General features: G+C 45.1%; 1 protein-coding gene across 1 annotated transcript in view; it reads right to left on the bottom strand.

Moving 5' to 3' along the window:
• The window catches only part of LOC144156877 (presequence protease, mitochondrial-like), a 229,479-nt gene that overhangs the window by 95,335 nt on the left and 115,193 nt on the right, over positions 1 to 18,951 (bottom strand). The gene's annotated exons all lie outside the window — the stretch shown is intronic.

The raw sequence follows: 18,951 nt of genomic DNA on the forward strand, positions 1-18,951 counted from the left end.
CCTTGTATTTGCAACATAACACAGCGAATTAGAAGCTTTCCTTTTATATGCCATGTAATTCAAACAACAGGTTTCCCAAAGATTGTTCTGCAATTGCATTTATGCAGATGTGACCAACGGGCGTGCCATGATTCCCACGTGAACATTTTGTACTTTCCATTATTTTAGATGCGACTGCATCTCATTCACTCGCCTTGTCCCTCCATACGGCGCTGTTGTTGTTGTTCGTCCACACCCCTCTCCCATTCTCCTCGCCGTGCGAGCTGCGCTCTCCGCCGCTCACCCCCTCTCCTCTCCGATAGCGAACGCTCTCTCGCGAGGGTCATTGGATTGGATTCGATTGGCTTGGCTTGGATTAAAGTGGATTGTGTTGAATTGTGTTGCGTCATAGCTGCGCCACGTTGCGTCATAGCCGTGGCAGGGGGTTCACGGCACGTTTCACGCGATGGGAGAATCAACCTAACGGAAACAACAACGGAACCCCCTATGCATCGCATCTACACAGGGGTTCCCACGAGGGGAGGCGGGAGTAATTTTTAAACAAATTTTGAAGCATTGGCTGCCCAGCTTTGCTTTCAGTGTATTTCGCAGCCTCTTTTAACAATCTTGATTTTAGGGTTTAACACGCCGACGCAACGCAGGTGATGAGGCGCACCGTAGTGAAAAGCTCCGGATTAATTCTGACCACCCGGGGATCTTTAACGTGCACCGAAATCTCATATACAGGGACGGTTTTGCTTATCACCTCCATCAGAAAAGCGGCTGCCGTGGCTGGAAGCCTCTTAATAATTTAAGACGTGTTTCATTCAGATGTTGGGCAAAGACAACTTTCATGGCCAACAGCAGCTGAACATAAAATACCTGCTACAGTTGACTCCCAAAAATACAAAGTCCACAGGGACTGCAAAACACTTCAAATTAACTAAACTTCAAATTAAACAAAAATTACGGGAACAGCATTGTTATTAGTCCGCAACCCTTGATTTTGCTTGACTTGGCGACATTCGTCGTCAAGCCGACCATACAACACGGGTGGCCATGATATCTGAGACTTCTTGCTAAAATCAAAGCCTGAACAACCACCACACAAACTGCTCACACAGCACTCTGCGCAACAAAGAAGGTTGAGGACTTCAAAACAGAGAGATGCGTGCACTGGCACTACTCTCAACTGGCCTGCTGCTTTATCAATTGGGCAGTGCCTCTGTCGCGACTGTGCCGACATCAGTATAGAACATGACACTGCTTTTGCGCTTGAAAATTCAGAATATTATCAAAAAATGACAGCCACCTCGATCATTTTTATTCGAAATAACTTCAAATTAACCAACATTATGGATTCTAACTTCGAATTATCGAGCAATTTCTGCCATTGAATTGTATGTAAAATTGCCGGGACCAGCACAACTGACCTAAAATTGTCGAGAGTCAACTGTACTACCATGGGACGGCACGGGCACGGGAGGATTCACGGCTTCACAGCTGACATGTCGCACTTCTGCACTTTGCAGGCGCTTCGGGCATTCCCGCTTTTTTGGCCCCCAATGGTTTCCTGCTCGACCACTCATGAAATTCCACAGACATCGGCTTACCAGGATGACAGCACTCGGCCAGGCCACCTCACCAAACCGGACTTCCTTCTGCTGATGCACAGTGTCGGCTGCGCATCGACGTCATCGACGGCGATATCAGCCCCCAAAGAAGATATAAACTACTCGCCACCACGACAGCCTTTCAGTGCGCACGGGAGCATTCACCGCTTCACAGCTGACATGTTGCGCTTCTGCGCTTTGCAGGTACATAAGCAGTACTGATTATATGCTAAGAAAAGCGATAATCGTTTCCTTTTTCTGCTCCTGTGCCCTCAAGTGCTTTGCAAAGTTGCTGGTGAATGCATATCAATGGCTTTGTTGTTGCTGCGTTCCGGGGATGTTGAAACGAACCCGGGGCCGCCTAAAACCCGCTATGCAGCCTCTGTAGATGTGGAAACCTCTTTAGACGTGGAAACTTTGCCTGACGAACCATCCGAACAAATTAATATTATCTTCCAGCTTCTTAAACACCTACAGCTACGTTCTGTGCAATCCTCAGAGCGCCAAGCTGAGATTATTACAGATGTGAAGGCCATTCAGACAGATATTGGTCAGATTGAAAACAAAATTGGCTGCATTCAATCAAGGCTTGATGCCTTAGAAGAAAAAATGAAAAAGTACGAACCCATTGATCAAACTCTGACTACCGTGCAAGACTCGATTGAGACCTTATCCACTCAGCATGGCGCTCTGCAGTCCCGCATTGATGAATTGGAAGATAAATCTCAGCGGAATAATTTATTATTTCATGGTATCCCTGACTCTCGAGAAACATGGCAACAATCGGAAGACCGCATTAAAGAAGCCCTAACAGGTGTAGTTGATGCGGAATCTTTTAACAGTGCTATTGAATGTGCACATCGCTTGCGAACGTTCATGCCAAATAAGAGTCGTCCAATAATAGTTAAATTTTCCTCCTATAAAATTAAAGACAAAATACTTTGTCCTCGACCCAAGCTGAAAGAAAAGGATATTTCGGTTACAGAAGATTCTTTCAGCGCCACACATTCTGCTCGCAAACAATTCATCAACTTTGCGAAATGCCAACCTAATGCTCCTCAGTTTAAACTACAGTATAATACTGCTTGTCCTGAATAAAAAACAATACATGTGTGATCCGCAAACCGAAAGCGCAACAGAGTACACTAAACAGGTTTTGGATCTCAATCAGTAGACCTCTGGATCAAGTGCCAATGCGTAGGATTGCGCGAGGGGCAGTGGATCAAGCTTATTTCATGTGTCTGTCCTGTTTACTAACATCTGAAGTATAATGAACAAGCGTAATTCCTTAACTTCGGCAATTGACACTTGTAACGCTGATATTCTAATACTCGCTGAAACATGGCTGCAACCAGAAATACACAACCATGAAATTCAATCGCATGCGCACCGTTTTTCGTTTTATCGTTGTGATCGCACTTCACGTAGAGGTGGTGGGGTTCTTCTGGCAATTAAAAAAGATTTCCAATCACACTGTATTCACGTTAACACTTCACTTGAAATTGTGTGGGCTATTGCCGAACTCGGTTTTCAAAAAGTTTTAATCGGTGCTTGTTACCACCCCCCTAGTTATTCTTCCGATTTTGTCAACGAGCTTCATGACGCCATTAACACGGTTTTTCTACGCTATCCCAACTTGCCTCTCTTTTTGCTAGGTGATTTCAATATTCTAAACATAACCTGGGCGACCACGCCTCCAACTATGCATCTGTTTACAACACTAGGCAATGATTTTCTAAACATTTGTTCTCTTTTTTTACTCACCCAAGTGATTACACAGCCAACAATAACACAAATTACTGCAAACACTCTTGATCTCGCCCTAACATCTAGGCCCGACCTAGTTTCAGACATGACACTCTTGCTCGGCTTGAGCGACCATTTATTGATATCTTTCCGCATCAACATATTGTGTCCGAAAGCCTCTCAAAAAGCAAGAACTATTCAAGATTACAAGAAGGCAAACTTCTTGGCGACTAACAATGAGCTATGTTCACTCCTTGACCGTTTCTTAGAAGGTTGCGATAAGTGCAGCGTATAATCTAACTGGGACATGTTTCTTGCGACGGTTCATGACTTATCTAACCGTTATATATTCGTTTGCGCAGAGTTATTGCTAACCACAATGCACCACGATACACCTCACACATAAGGAGTCTTTCTAACAAGAAAAAAAACGCTTATATATATTAGCGAAAAAATCTGGAAACGCTAATCGACGAGCAGCCTACAAATCGGCTTCTAATCAATATATAACAGCAATAAAGATTGCCAAAGAGAACTTTTTACGGAATATGTTGCCATCTATGTTGTCAACTGATGTTAAAAAAATTTGGCGCACTATTAAACCAAGCGAAAATGACACTATAACCCTTGTTGATATTGCTGGAAATACGGTTCACCCGAATGATTGTGCGACCATACTTAATGATGCTTTTACAGCGAATTTCTCAGTTCATTCAAGTAATATTGTACCTTTCTTACAACAATTTAATTACCCTAGCATGCCCCCAATAATTATTGAACCAAGTGGAGTTGCTGCCCTAATCCTAATCAAGTCGCTAAAACCTTCTTCGGCCCCCGGTAGCGATTTAATTAATCCCAAGTTTTTAATAAGTACTTGTGTTTACTCATCTATTATACTCACCATGATCTTACAGCAGTCCCTCGAAAATGGTTGCCTGCCTCTTGATTGGCGGGTCGGGAAGCTGGTTCCATTACATAAATCAGGTAGCAAGCACTCTCCTTTGAATTACCGCCCTGTATCTCTTACTAGTTATGCCATGCAAAATATTTGAACACATTTTGTTTTCCAATCTTGCTAATTTCCTTGAGTCAAATTCATTTTTCACAAACACGCAGCATGGCTTCCGTAAGACTTACTCATGTGAAACACAACTGGTGTCTCACACACAAACTCAACATCATCCTTGACCAATCTTCAACAGCTGACTGCATACTTTTTGATTTTTCGAAAGCGTTCGATAAAGTTTGCCAGAAGTTATTGTTATCTAAATTTCACCAACTAAATCTTGACCCCAAACTTCTTACTTGGCTTGAAATATCTCTAAGCAATCGTTTCCAGTACGTGTCAGCTAACAATACTTGTTCACCTCAAACACCCGTTCGTTCTGGGGTGCCACAAGGTTCTGTACTTGGTCCTCTGCTTTTTCTTATCTATATAAATGACCTGCCTTCTGAAATTTCTTCTCGATTGCGTTTTTTTTTTTTTTTCGTGAAATAACCTCTAATGATGAAGTAGCCGCCCTCCAAGCTGACCTTAATACAATTTCTGTCGGGTGTACTAATTGGTCAATGCAACTAAACACTAGCAAATTAAAATTCATGAGAATATCGAGAACTTGTAATGCTCTGCTTTCTTACTTCCTTAATAACGTTGTTTTAGATACTGTTAACAGTTATAAATATTTAGGTGTTCATATAACCTCCAATCTGGGCTGGGGTTTTCACATTGATTATGTCATTAAACTAACAGGATGGTGGGATATTTGCGCCATAATTTTTCTAAAGCCCTTTCCTCATTAAAACTCCTTTTATATAAAGCACTAAATTCAGTCCAACATAACCTAATACATTCACTTGAAATGACCCAAAACAACTCGGTCTGTTTTGTACTTACTAACTATAAACCAACAGCCAGCATAACAGCAATGAAATCTAGTCTTAACCTTCCATCTTTAGCATCTTGATGCAAAATCTTTCGCCTCAGCCTGTTTCATAAAATATTTCACCATCCAATCCTACGTGATGAGCTCATTTTGCCTCCACAGTATATATCTCCTCGTTTAGATATTGTTCATAAAGTAGGAGTGCCATCATGCCGAACCAACAGTTTCTTTCAGTCATATATACCTTGTACATCCATTGAATGCAACCACCTTCCTGCACTTACGGCCACCATCCAAGTTCACCAATTATTTAAGAAAGCCTTAGCTAACATTGTATAAGCTAGAAAATTTTTTGTATCTTATAATGCACTACTTCTGTTCTGTTTCTGTTTATAACCACTCCCCTCTGTAATACCATATGGTCCTGAGGGTACCAATAAATAAATAAATAAATAAATAAATAAATAAATAAATAAATAAATCTGTTCTTGTAACGGCAGCACCCTCTTTTTATGGTCTTTGCGCATGCATATTATATGCATACATACAGAGTGTTTCAGCAAACACCTTCAAAATTTTTAAATTCGGCTGTTTTCAGGAAAAAAGACGTTCTTAAAGAGCAATCTGTCAGGTAAAGTGGAGTAATTGTAAGAAGCACAAAAATGAGACAGGTAATTAAGTAGAATTTACTAATTAATTTTTTAATGAGCAAAGTTTGGAGCCTACTGCCAATGGCGAGTTTATAGCCATGGAGACAATGATGTCGTATGAGTTCTTAAGATGAAGAGAAGGTTGTTTTCTAAGACCCTGCAGCCAGCAAAAATCTGGTTTTCAACCACATGGAACTGAAAATTTGCACGTGAGATGTACTGGAAATCTAGCACAAACACAGCAACAACAGCTGGTGACATGGTGGGGAAATTGCTCATACGTTTCGAAGTGGCCACCCCAGTCATTGCAACACGTCAGAAGTGACCTTTGTGTTTTCACTAGACTTCCGGCACTCCGTATGTGGAGAGTTTTGGTTTGGCGTGGAAAAAAAAAAACCCACATATTGTGGGCTGAGGGGTTTTAGAGAAGCGCTGTTTTGAGCACCATGTTTTAAAAATGGACATGGCATCCTTCTCTCCATCTACAAACTCACCATTGGCAATGAACAAACTTGGCTAATTAAAAAATTACATAGGAAACTTTAGGTTATTAACTGCTTATATAATCAGCATGACTTTCACACTTACTGAGGTCCATTGTAGCTTACGGCTTTCTTTTCTAAGAGGTATTTTTTTTTTCCTTCAAACAGTCGGCTATAAAGAACTTTTAAAACGTTCTTTGAAACACCCTATGTTTGGGAGAGCGGTGCGTGCATTTTGTGTGCGCACCGCAACCAACTATACTTCGGACCTGCCCAGCGAACGTGGCCCCAGCACCACCGTCGCAGGGATCATTTTCACCGCTGCGAGTGGAGTGGCGCTACTTACGCCCTGTCGTTCCTTGCCACCGCCGCCACACGCACGGGTGACAGCCGTGCCGAACGCGCAGTTGCAGAAGCGGCGTGGAATATAAGTTCGTCTGCCGTACGCAAAGCATAAAGTTTCAAACATGAAATACAGATTATTCCGTCCTCTGAAGCGAGTTTTCCTTTTGAAGGAGCACAATGGTATACTGTTGCCTACCTTATAGTAGATCTGAAGAAGGTAAGGTGACGTTTCGTTTCACGAGTTCCCCGTCACTGAAGTTCGAGACAAATGGATAATTACAATCTCACGGAAAGGTGAGAACAGCCTTCGTATTATTTTTATGTTTTTGCGTAGCATTCTTTGCCAAACACCTTCACAGCCAAGACCGTGTAATGCCCTGCATTTCCACAATAATGCAAATTTCACGAAAGTCCCAAATGTAATCGTTATGATAACTTAAATGGAGATAATTGGTTGAATGAAATTTTGAAAAACTAAAAAAAAAAAATATTTAAAAAATTGCAGAAATAGGCAAAACGTATAACGCAGGGCATTTACACAATATTGCAGATTTCGAATATGTTTCACTTGTACTCGTTATAATAGTGTAAATGGAGAAAATTGGTCGAATGATATTTTGAAAAAACTAAAAAAACTAAAAATATAAAATAATTACAGAGCATGGCGAACTGTGTAACGCCCTGCATTTCCACAACAATGCAGATGTCGTGAAAGTTCCAAATGTAATCATTAAAAGAGCGTAAATTGAGATAATTGGTCGGACAAAATTTTTAAAAACTAAAAATAACAAAAATATTTAAAAAACTTCGGAAATAGGCAAAACGTACAACACATGGCACTTACACAATAATGCAGATTTCGCGAAAGTTCCACTTCTAATCGTTATAATAGCCCAAATGGCGATAATTGGTCGTACAGGATTTAGAAAAACCAAAAAACTTGGCTGGAAAAACTCACACTTAAAGGAGCCATGAAGACAAAATACAAGTTGGGTTTATTAGAAAGACTGCTCAGCCCCGATAACAATGATACCAATATCATCGCAATCTTCGAACAAATAACGGATATATTAAAGAAAACGTGTGAAGCCATGGCGACCCCCTAGCCAATTTCCCGCAACTTTTCTATGACGTCACGGAACCTTGTTTGTGCGATTGGCGGCCGCCTAACTGACCTGTCGCGACGACACATGACTAGACGTCTGTAATGGGGCCTCTAGTTCCATTTGACCGCATCACTTGAACGCTAACGTGCAGTTAACGCACTGAAAATTATGTTTTATTGTTGGCCCGTATGACGTCATTCTTGCTCATAACACGTCACTGTGGCGCGAAATTTGAAAGTTTTTAAAGAATTCTTGCTTTTTTTTCGTTAAAAAAACATCTTTTGTGGCTCTAATGAAGCTGAGTGAGATACTGAATCCTAGTTCTTTCAAATTAAACGAAGTTGCATTTTCTCTTCATGGCTCCTTTAAGACAAGCGGCATAAGAATGCTACGCATTAGTAGATAATTCTCTGAATTTCTGCAGAATTTGTTGCTTCACAATTGCAATTAAAGGGGTCGTGAAGAGATTTTCAAAAAAACTGTGTTGTGTGTGCGCTTATAACCGTGGAACCTTGATAAACAAACAATGCATACCCGTTTCGTCGTCCGATATCGGGAAATAGGTAAATAAATGCAGTTACGGTTTCACCGAGGCTTTCCTCCTCAACTCGTGAAGTGACGTTTCAGTAAGTCAGTAAGCAGCCAATCACAGTTCTCCCTCGTCTGCACAATATGTCGGCATAGGGCGGGCTTGCAAAGGGTCAGATAAAGCTACAACATCGGCGCCATGATGAAACTCGCCCTGCAACTGAACGGGAGACGTCTGATCTCTGATACGACTGATCAACATGGTCGAACTTTCAGTCAACAACACCGGCGAGTGGCGCAGGCAGAAGTAACCACGTTTAATCTAAACTGGGCATTCGTAAACTGTTTACGCTGCTTTCCACGAGTCTAAACTGTCGTTTTGCTAGCCGATATTCTTGCACAAGTTTGCCGACGTCTGTCTCACGTAGCCTGTAATGTGAGTTGCGCGAGCGTGAAACTTCTGACCTGACGAGATACATGACCGAACGCTTAAAATGAGAGTTTATTACATAAACACGTTTATCGAAGGAACTTCGAGTAGTCGGAACTTCAAACCCACTCATTATTCGCTCATTAAGCGCAAAAATAACTAGCGAGAACGATACAGCGCCGAGTCGCCGAGTCCCAACATCACGCAGTTCGACGATTGCTTTCCTGTTTCCTGCAATAAACAATGCTGTTAACGCTGTTTTGTTGACTGTATACGCTCCGCTTTGGCTTACTGCAGAAGCGCTCAACAGTAAGTTGGCGGTTAAAGCTCTGGGTAGATTAGAATTTATGAAAACACGACAGACTTCTGGGTTACAAATGCGAAGAGGCTTTTATGCAGCAGTTTTTCGGCGCGCGCGCTTCCCGCGGCGATAGTGTAGTGGATAAAGTGTCCGACTAGGCTGGCCGTAACGTTGGGCTAGCCCGGAGGCCGCAAGTTCGAATCGCACACGGGGCACTTTTTTTTTTTTCCTTTTTTTTTTCTTGGGCCATTTTATACAAAAAGATAAAATTCCGAAGAGAATTCGGCAAAAGAACGTGAAATTCGGCAGGTAAACTGGCAGGTAAACTGGCTACAAACTGTACAAACACCCAGTAGGTCTGAGTTCTGCTGCAATGGTTTCCAGACAACTGAAGCGGTCACGACACCGCTCACGTGGATAGAAAACTGTTTTTTGGCAACGAATAAAGGAGGCATTATTTTTAAAATATTGGGTTTGCAGATTTGCAGAATATTATACACAAAGAACATTGAACTGCGTTGAACTCTGGAATGTACTTCACATGACGTCATTCTAGTTGCGCTGCCGACCGCCCGTGCGCGCATAGTCGCTTGCGATGCGTCCCAAAACGAGAATTTCAACGGCGCCTCCTAAATTCCAGAAGCAATGAATTGTGAAAATATTTGGGATTTATGTTCTTAAAAGGTCGTTCAAGCAGACAAAATTAATCAAAGACAAATGCATTTTCTCTTCACGACCCCTTTAAATGGCTCGACGGATCACGACCGACTGAAGCAAGCATGCATCGCTGCACATAATTATCGTATTTTAATATGGTGCATTGTTGTGAAATAGGAAAGCAATCTATTTCTTCGTGGTGGAGACCTTCACTGTGAAGTACTATTGGACGGACGAGTCTCTGTACAGCATGTAAACAGGATACACGCTGCCGGTAGCACGTGGTTTTCGCGAAAGCATTGCACGTGTCCAGCATGTGGCTTTCATATTTCGTTGCTGTCTTTGCTTTTGTTTTTCAAGGTACAAAAAACAGGGGTGGAACAGGGTCCTTGGCTTTGGGAGCAGTCCTGGGAGCAGGCAAAAGTGCCTTTTGTAGCAGGCTTGAAGCAGCCAGAAAGGCATTTTTGGAGCAGCTTTGGAGCAGCCAGAATTGCCATTTGGAGAATATGTAACACCATTTCACAGCACCATGGTGCCTCCGTGATCTTTGTACAGGCCGCTGTGCAAGTCCCCTTCCACGTACCTAATTTCTCTACTATTCTCAGGCGTTCTACCATGCATAGAATCTATTCTGAACCAGGAACGCAGTTCTTGTGCTACATCTGGAGGTTTACAAAATGCAGAGTCATCTACTCTTGGCCAAGGTGAGTGCATTGCATTATTACCATTCGAAGGCCAAACCTCACGCGCAGAGTCAAAAGAGATCAGGTAACAGGCCTTGCTTCGTGTCCAGCAAACGGCAGTGTTTATGAGACCCCACGGCGGAATTCCGTAAAACAAGATGTTTGCTTGCATTTTTTCTATCGAACAGTGGTTTCAGTGCGTGCAAAGCTGAACATAGTTTTTTCTTTACCCGTCACAAGGATGCAAGAATCTACGAACTTTCGCTGCAGACAACGTACCTAACTAGAGCGTTTCAGAAGGCCCCATTAATATAAGACCATCCCCACTAAGCAAAGCTAACCCCAAAGTTGAATTGAATTTAATTTAATTGAAGTTTTCTGAATACAGAAAAACTAGGGGGGAGGGGGGGAGGGGGGGGGGGGGGAGAGGCAAAAGGTAACCAGCATCCCTCCGTTTAGCAGGGAGTTCATTTCAAGTTTCAGATTCATTTCCGTTTCAAGTTCACGGGCGAAAATGAGTAGATACCTCAAAGCGAAAGTGCACCGAATTAACAAGCGAGGGAAAAGCGTCCAAGACTCTGTTCAATACATGCAGCACCGCATAGTTGCGGGCAGAAAACCTAGGATCACCAAAAACGGGCCACTAAATTGATGTTAACCTCTAATAAACTATAACTTTTGATGTGGATATTATTCTATTTGTGATGAGACACAAAAACATTTTACTTTTGGCCATTTTTCATTGATTGTGGCGCAGCAGCCGACACCGGCAAACACAACCATGCAAATGCAACACACAAAAGTTCAAGCAGACCACACGTAGTGCCTGCTGCCTTATGGCTGAACCAAAGCCAGGTTCGATAGCTGCTCATAGTCTTGATGAAACCGAAACCATAAACGCATTGATGAAACGGAATCACGATGTTTCAGCCGAGTTTTCGGAGGCTGGGCATCATGGCGGTCGTATCACGCGGAGGTGGGTCTCAAAGACATTTTTTGTCCATTTTAGTGCCAGATAGCTGACAATTAGCACCGTTGATGAGCTTCTATGCTGATTTAAAATATGGAATTAGTTTTAACATAGCTTTATTTGTTCATAAAATACAATGCTTTAAAATTTAAATATTAAGGCATTTCTTCCGGGAGTTTCGAGAAATTTCGCTTGATCAAATTCAATAATAATTTGTATGGATAAATGCCAAAGATCTCCTCTGCCAGCTATGCTATTTTTACTCATTTTGAAGACTTTTGCAATGCATGAAGAAGGTGAACATTTAATATCAACCATTCGTATAAAATTGTCTAATCTTTACTCCTTTTTGCAAATAAGTGCGCATAGACAGAGCAATAAAAATAGCATAACCTGCTATATCAATTCAATACGAATGAAATTATACCAGTCTTGTTATCCTAGCTCAAGAGTAAGACAAAGAAACATCCCGTAAAGAAGAGCATGATCTCACAAAATAAGGAATGCAGAGGTGCAGGTGGACTTTAAAGGAGCACTGAGGCAAAAATTTTATGTTACACTTTTATTGCTTTTATCGATGGTTAATGGTCTGGTGAACCTGAAACCGCACTTCATATACGTCAGCGCACGATAGTTATTTACATTGAACGGCCTGAAAATCGTTTGTTTCAAATTCCCGCGCTTTCATCCCGAACGGCGCATATGACAGAATCCTGGCCAGACCTCACCGCTTTGTGCGGACGTCACCGGCGCCCACTTGAGAGGGTGTTGCGCCCGCTTGCCGCTCGTGGGGCCGCGCGAATGAAGTGACGTCACAAGTTTTTCACGAGCACTGTCGAGTCACTTCTTTTGGCTTCACGGGGTGATGTCACACTGATGTCCATTTGCTGAGTGACTCTCCGCGCGCTGCTCTGTTGGCGCGATAAATGAGATCCAATTGAACTATGTTCTTGGCGTCGCAGGCCGCTCATATTTCAGCCAGGGTATTCTGTTGAGTGAAGGAAGCGAACTGTGCAATAATATTAACGCCGAAAATTGGTGTCAGTGCTCCTTTAATTTGGTGATCAATGCCAGAGTGATACAAACAGCCTCACCTGCTAGATCTATTTATTGACAATGAAATGATACCAGTCTTATCATCCTAGGCCAAAAGCCAGGTAATGAAACACTCTGTAAGGCAGAGCATGATGTCGCAAAATAAGATAGAGAGAAATACATCTCTAGTTTCTAACTCTTGATACAGCATAGCCACAATATAATAAGCACCATGTCACTCTGTTCAAGGAAAAAAAACAGGAATGCGATCGTTCCACAAAAACAACCGGAAAAGCTCTATGCAAGCAATGAAAACCTGAAACCTGACGCCGTACCATTTTCACTCAGTGCACCTAGACGTGTACCCATCCCACTGCAAGGGGTGGTTAGACAAGAACTCGACAGAATGGAGGCCGAAGGGGTCATTCGTCGAATAGATAAGCCAACACCTTGGTGTGCGGGACTCGTAGCAGTTCCAAAAGCCTCAGGTGGTTACCGACTTTGTGTTGACCTGACTCGTCTGAATGAGTTTGTGCTTCGAGAACGCCACAAATTGCCAACCGTCGAGCAAGTTCTGGGTCTGATAGGCGATGCAAAAGTTTTTTCTAAGCTGGACGCTACAGCAGGGTTTCACCAGGTCAAGCTTGCTCCAGAGTCTCAAGAGTTGACAACATTTGTAACGCCTTTTGGTCGATACTGTTTTTGTCGCCTGCCGTTCGATATTACATCGGCTCCTGAATATTTTCAGAAGCAGGTGGCAAGGATCCTCGAGGGTCAAGAAGGTGTTGCAAATATGATTGACGACATCCTTGTCTTCGGTCACGACAAGGAAGAGCCCGATGCCCGTTTGGAGCAAGTCCTCTGTCGTCTCTCCAAAGCCGGAGTAACTCTAAATCAAGACAAGTGCTGCTTTGGTGTGTCCGAAGCGCCTTTCCTAGGTGTGGTTGTCTCAGCCGATGGCATCAGACCCGATCGAGAAAAGTTGGAGGCTATCAAGACTCTTGAAGTGCCCAAGGACATCGCCGAACTTCGCCGACTTCTCGGGATGGTGAACCACCTAGCTAGGTTCCTCCCCAACATCTCCGAGATTACAGCACTCCTGCGTGCGCTTCTGAGCAAGAAAACGGCCTGGTCTTGTCACCACGAACAAGAGTCAGCCTTCAGCAAGATCAAGCAACTGCTGGTATCAGATAGGTGCATGGCTAAATATCACCCCTCCTACGCCACCACGATTTCGGCGGACGCCAGTTCTTTCGGACTCGGAGTGGTCTTACTTCAAACGCAACCTTCAGGAGAACGTCGACCAGTGGCTTTTGCTTCTCGCTCCATGACGGTCACGGAACAGAGGTATAGTCAGACAGAGAAGGAAGCTCTGGTGGCGACATGGGCAATGCGCAGGTTCGAAGAGTTCGTACGGGGCATAAACTTTGCCGTGGAAACGGATCATCAACCACTAGTCACTCTGTTTAGCAAAATGGAACTGGATATGCTCCCTCCTCGTGTTCAAAGACTGCGCCTCAAGCTCATGCACTACCAGTTCACCATGCAGTATGTCCCAGGCAAACTACTAGCAACTGCTGATGCTCTCTCAAGGATACCACCGAAGGTTTCTTCTCCCCTTGACTCGGTGGAGTTGTTCGCAACAGAAGTTGTTAGCAACGCATCCTCAACTTTGCCACTGAATCCGGATGACGTCAAGAGAGCCCAGAGCACGGATGGCGAGTGCACATCCCTTATTTCTTTCGCCCAACGCGACTGGCCTCATAAGAAGAAGCTGCCCTTACATTTGACGAACTATGCTGCGGTAGCTAACGAGATCACAGTCTGTGACGGGCTTCTGCTCAAAGGTCCCTGCATCGTAGTTCCTACTTCCTTGAGACTAGCAGTCCTGCATCTGTTGCATGAAGGACATCAAGGTATAAACCAGTGCAACACGAAAGCCAGAGATTCGGTGTGGTGGCCGGGGATTGCAAAAGACATCGAGTCCATGGTAGCCCGATGCGAACAGTGTGCACGCATTCGGATTAATCCAGTGGAGCCACTTATTTCCACACCCTTACCGAGCCGCCCATGGGAGGTTCTGGGCATGGATCTCTTCCACAGAAAGGACGAACGTTTTTGCTCCTCGTGGATTATTACTCCCGCTACCCTGAGGTTATTACCTTACAGTCGTCCACAGCTTCTGCGGTCGTCGAGGTGCTCAAGAGCATATTTGCTCGACATGGTATCCCAGAAGTTGTGAGATCGGATAACGGGCCACCCTTTTCTTCCCATAAGCTCAAGAGGTTTGCCGACTCCTATGGGTTCACCGTTGTGACCAGCAGCCCGCACTTTCCTCAGTCAAACGGAGAGGCTGAAAGGATGGTCCACACAGTGAAGGAACTGCTTGTCAAATCGAGTGACCCACATCTAGCTTTACTCAGCTACAGAGATACCTCGGGCGTGAACGGCTTCAGCCCAGCTCAACTCCTAATGGGGAGGCAACTCAGAACTCGCTTACCGAAGATGAAACAGTTGCTGCAACCGTCCTGGCCTGCTAGAGACACAGTGGCCACAAGTGATGCATCTTACAAGATGAAAAGTGAGTGAAACTTCAACCAGCACCATCAAGCTAGACCACTGCCTCTGCTGGAGGCGGGAGAACGAGTGTGGGTTCGACCTGAAGGAGTTCGAGCTACAGTGTTAAGTGAGGGCCAACGACCTCGCTGTTATATTGTAGAGACTGATCAAGGTGCAGTCCTGCAGCGTAATCGGCGACACCTGTCGGGGTTCTCACAGCTGAATCAAACAGACTCTGGAATTCCTATGGACACAACGCAGGGTGCCTCTCCTGCAAATCCAACGGTGGAGATACCGAACGCTGCACCGAACGTAGCAACAAATGTCGGCAGTGACCATCGAGACGATGGTGTTATGAGAACGCGTAGTGGTCGCCGTGTAGTTCCACCAGCCCGTCTGAACTTGTAAAGCTACACAAGTTCTTGAAGGAAGGAGGTGTTGTGGTGTCACCTGGTTTCAGCCAGCTGTCTGGTGGCGCTGCCAGTGACGACAGACACAGGGGGGCATTCCCAAATAAAGTACTTCTTGTTGTGACGCTGACGGCTGCGGTGGTGTCTGCTCTGGCCCCGACGAAAACAGCGTCGGGGTCAACATAAAACACAACAGTTTCTCGGACCAGATTCCTATGTAACAGGCAATCCCGGCACCGCCATTTATGGCGTGTTCAGTCATTTTTTCGTACACTTGCAGCCCGTAATTCGTTGAGGTAAGGGTGTCCAAGCATTGTGGCACGAGACAAAAAGACGTTGTGACAGAATCGCAGTCACTAACGGCAGAGAAAACGCACCTGAATTAAAAATACTGTGGCGGCGAACGCGCGCCTGTAAAAACAAAGCGGAAAAAAAAAAAAATGGCGGCTCAACCGTGCCGGCCATGGAGGAAAGAAAAGTTGCGCCGGTCAATCAGAGACGTGGAATGGGGGGCTTGCCTCGAGTGCGCGTGTCCTGCCAATCAGCGGCTCGTAAACGATCTTCGCGAAATCAGCGGTAACACTCGTTCTCCTCATGCGACGCCAGTGTAAGATAGCGCAAAATACCCACAAAGAGAGCATCAACAAGGCTAGCCCAAGATGGCCGCCGCCGGCAGTCTGCTTCGAGTGTGGGCGAAGCAGACTGCCGGCGATCGTGAGCGAAGTTCCCGGGCGAAGTTCCCGGACGAAGTCCGCCACTTTGTTCTCCAACTCGGGGTGCACCGCTTGATGTCCATGGAACGATCAGTTTCGGGGGTTGCACGCGCACAGCTTAGCTTTCTGGCTCCGCCAGTACCGCACACTTTTCTCCGAAACGCCTAACTGGCGTTGCGCCGCCATATTCCCATTCTGCTCGGTGACTCAATCGCCGCCAGCTTAAACGCCGCGAACTGGCGTTGACTGCCGCCACTCATCTCGGAACAGAGACGTACAGAAATGTACGCCCGGACGCACGATAGACGAGTAAAAGACGAAAAACTAGAGAAAAGCGAAATCAAATAAAGGCCTGATAGTGCGAGAGAGCAGTCCGACACGAATGGCGATGGCGACGGACTACGCTTGCACATTGTTCCAGTAGCGTCGCTAGGAGGGGGCCGGGGGGGCCCTGGGTCCCGGGTACCAGCCGCCTCGGTAGGGGGGGGGGGGGGGTGCCACTCGTGCCTCTTCAGTGTCTTTAGTGGACGTCGAAAACTGGAAGACGACTGCCACTAAACTGCAGCTGCCTATTCAAATTCTCCTCCATTTTCAGTATAATGGGGAAGGCAAGGAGAATTATGGCATTCAAAGATTATCCGATAATGTGCGTGGCGTGAAGAGTTACCGCGATGCCGCCGGAGGGTGTGGGGAGCAACCTTGTTCCTTCTGTGGAGAGGGGAGGGAGGGGGGGGGGGGGGGGGGGGGGGGGGGGGGGGGTGACAGTAAAGATGCGTGTCCCCGGCAGCGCTTTTCTGCGCCGAAATCTCGACTCACTGGCGTTTACCTTTCATTTGAAAAGCAGCCACCCCAGCAGGGCTTTCATTGTCACAAGAATTGACTTGAAGCCCAGCGCTTCACGGTAACGCAGTGCATCTGCTGCTGGGCGTGTCTGCATTCCATTGCGCATGAAGGCACGACGAAGGAGTGCTTCTCCTCTCGAATCTAAGAAAGGGAGACACACACATTTCCAATAATTTCTGGGTTGCTGTCCTCTGCCCTCCGTGAGACCTGTCAAAGATGTATACGGGAAAACTTGTGGACTGTAGCGTTGGTGCTTCGCCTGCACGTGGAGACACCCCTTTTCCCGTTCTCTCAGGAAAGCGTTCTCGAGGAGAGAGAGGAAGACGTAAACCTTATTTCGACCTCCGGTTCAGGGGAAGTGGAAAATTTCGTTTCTCAATTGCAATGGACCTTTTTCCAGTACCGGTCCTTTTAGCAGCCGCCACAGCGAACCTAAATGGCAGTAAGGTACGCCCCAAGAAATGTTTGGCTTTCGGGGAACCCGTGCACAAAATATCCTGGTCCTGCAATCCCTCCCCCACCCAACGTCCCCCGTGCCTTTCACATGAATGCCACAGTAGCAGGCTTCCACTCCAACAAAGACCAACCATTACCACCAAAGGCAAAACAAAACAGCCACGCTTCAGTTTTCACGTTGTCAAAGAACATCTTATTACGTCAAAAGAGTTAAAATAATTGTATGCATTGCCCTAACCTAAAAGGAGAGAAGAAACATTCAGGTGGCGTTATAAATGATGTTGCCAAAATCTTCGCATGTCTCTAAATGAATCTTTTTACAAAGCTCGATCTTGTTTCCTTTCACATAACTGCAGGCTATCAGAAGAATATTTTTTGCTGCTATTTTACACCATCCGCTAACGCGGGATTTTCTAATGACCTGCTCGACGCACTATATGTATTTTATTACAAAATTTCCTAATCGTGCCATGTTTGTTTTTGTCAATTTTAATTTCCCCCACATTACCTGGAAATCCTCTACGACTGTGACAACGCTATCGGAATCCTCTACTTTCCGATCTTTATGCGCCTTTTACTTAACACAAGCGACTACCCAGCTAAACAGGACATCTTCATCTGTGTGTTCGACCTAATACTAAGTGTCCCAGACATTGTTTCAAGTATTAGCCACATCGCATGCCTGACATTAGCGATCTCTGTATTGTTTGTATTGCCTTTGTCCCGCTAAATGTTCCGTCCCATCATTCGTCCAACAACCAAAAACAATTTGCGACTATGGAAAAGCCACTTTTGCTGCCACTGGCAATCCAATTCATAAATAAATGTATGAAAATTTTTGAAAATCGTTTGGTTGACGAAAACTGGTACATGTTTAAAGCAGTTCTTGTATATTCCCGAAAAGATCATTTTAATGAACCGTAGTTCGCATTGGTTTAATGCGATAATTACCGCTCTAAAAACCCGAACAAACGGCTTTTCTGTAAGGGTAAATATTCAGGTAATCCACAAGCCTGGATCCTTCAGAGAAAAAAAAAAACGAGTTTTCATGAAAAAAAAAAAAACATGCGGAAGCCACATCGGCAGTGGTGGCCAGCGCGCCAGGCGATGCTTCCACGTCGCAGCAAGTCATCGGCACAGCTCTAAGGCTGGTAACAACGGTCACCGGTGAATACATCTCACAAGAAGAATATGAAGACAACACGGGCTGGCTCCAATGTTACGGGCGCAAGCATGGCCGCACCTCACCACGTCATCCTATGGATGCATCGGACGCGCCGTCCGCCGATCACAGAAGCGCACACTCCACTACGCAACCAAGCCGCGAGGCAAAGGCACAGCACCAAAATCGCCCCGTTCAATGCCCGCGATTCCCACGCCTACCCAAGGACGACATCAAAGTCGTGATTCGGCCGCGGGACGGTCTCAATGTTGCGCACATCAGCGAAGCTACCTTGAGAGACAGCATCCTACGGGCTGCCGGCCTAGAGCAAGAACTGGCCTCAACGGACATTTTCCGGGCGAACCAGACTCAAAACATTGTGGTTATCAGTACAGTGCTT

The sequence above is a fragment of the Haemaphysalis longicornis genome, unplaced genomic scaffold, assembly GCF_048455015.1.
Source record: "Haemaphysalis longicornis isolate Haplotype H1 unplaced genomic scaffold, Haemaphysalis longicornis Haplotype H1 scaffold_1, whole genome shotgun sequence".
Taxonomy (NCBI): Eukaryota; Metazoa; Arthropoda; class Arachnida; order Ixodida; family Ixodidae; genus Haemaphysalis; species Haemaphysalis longicornis.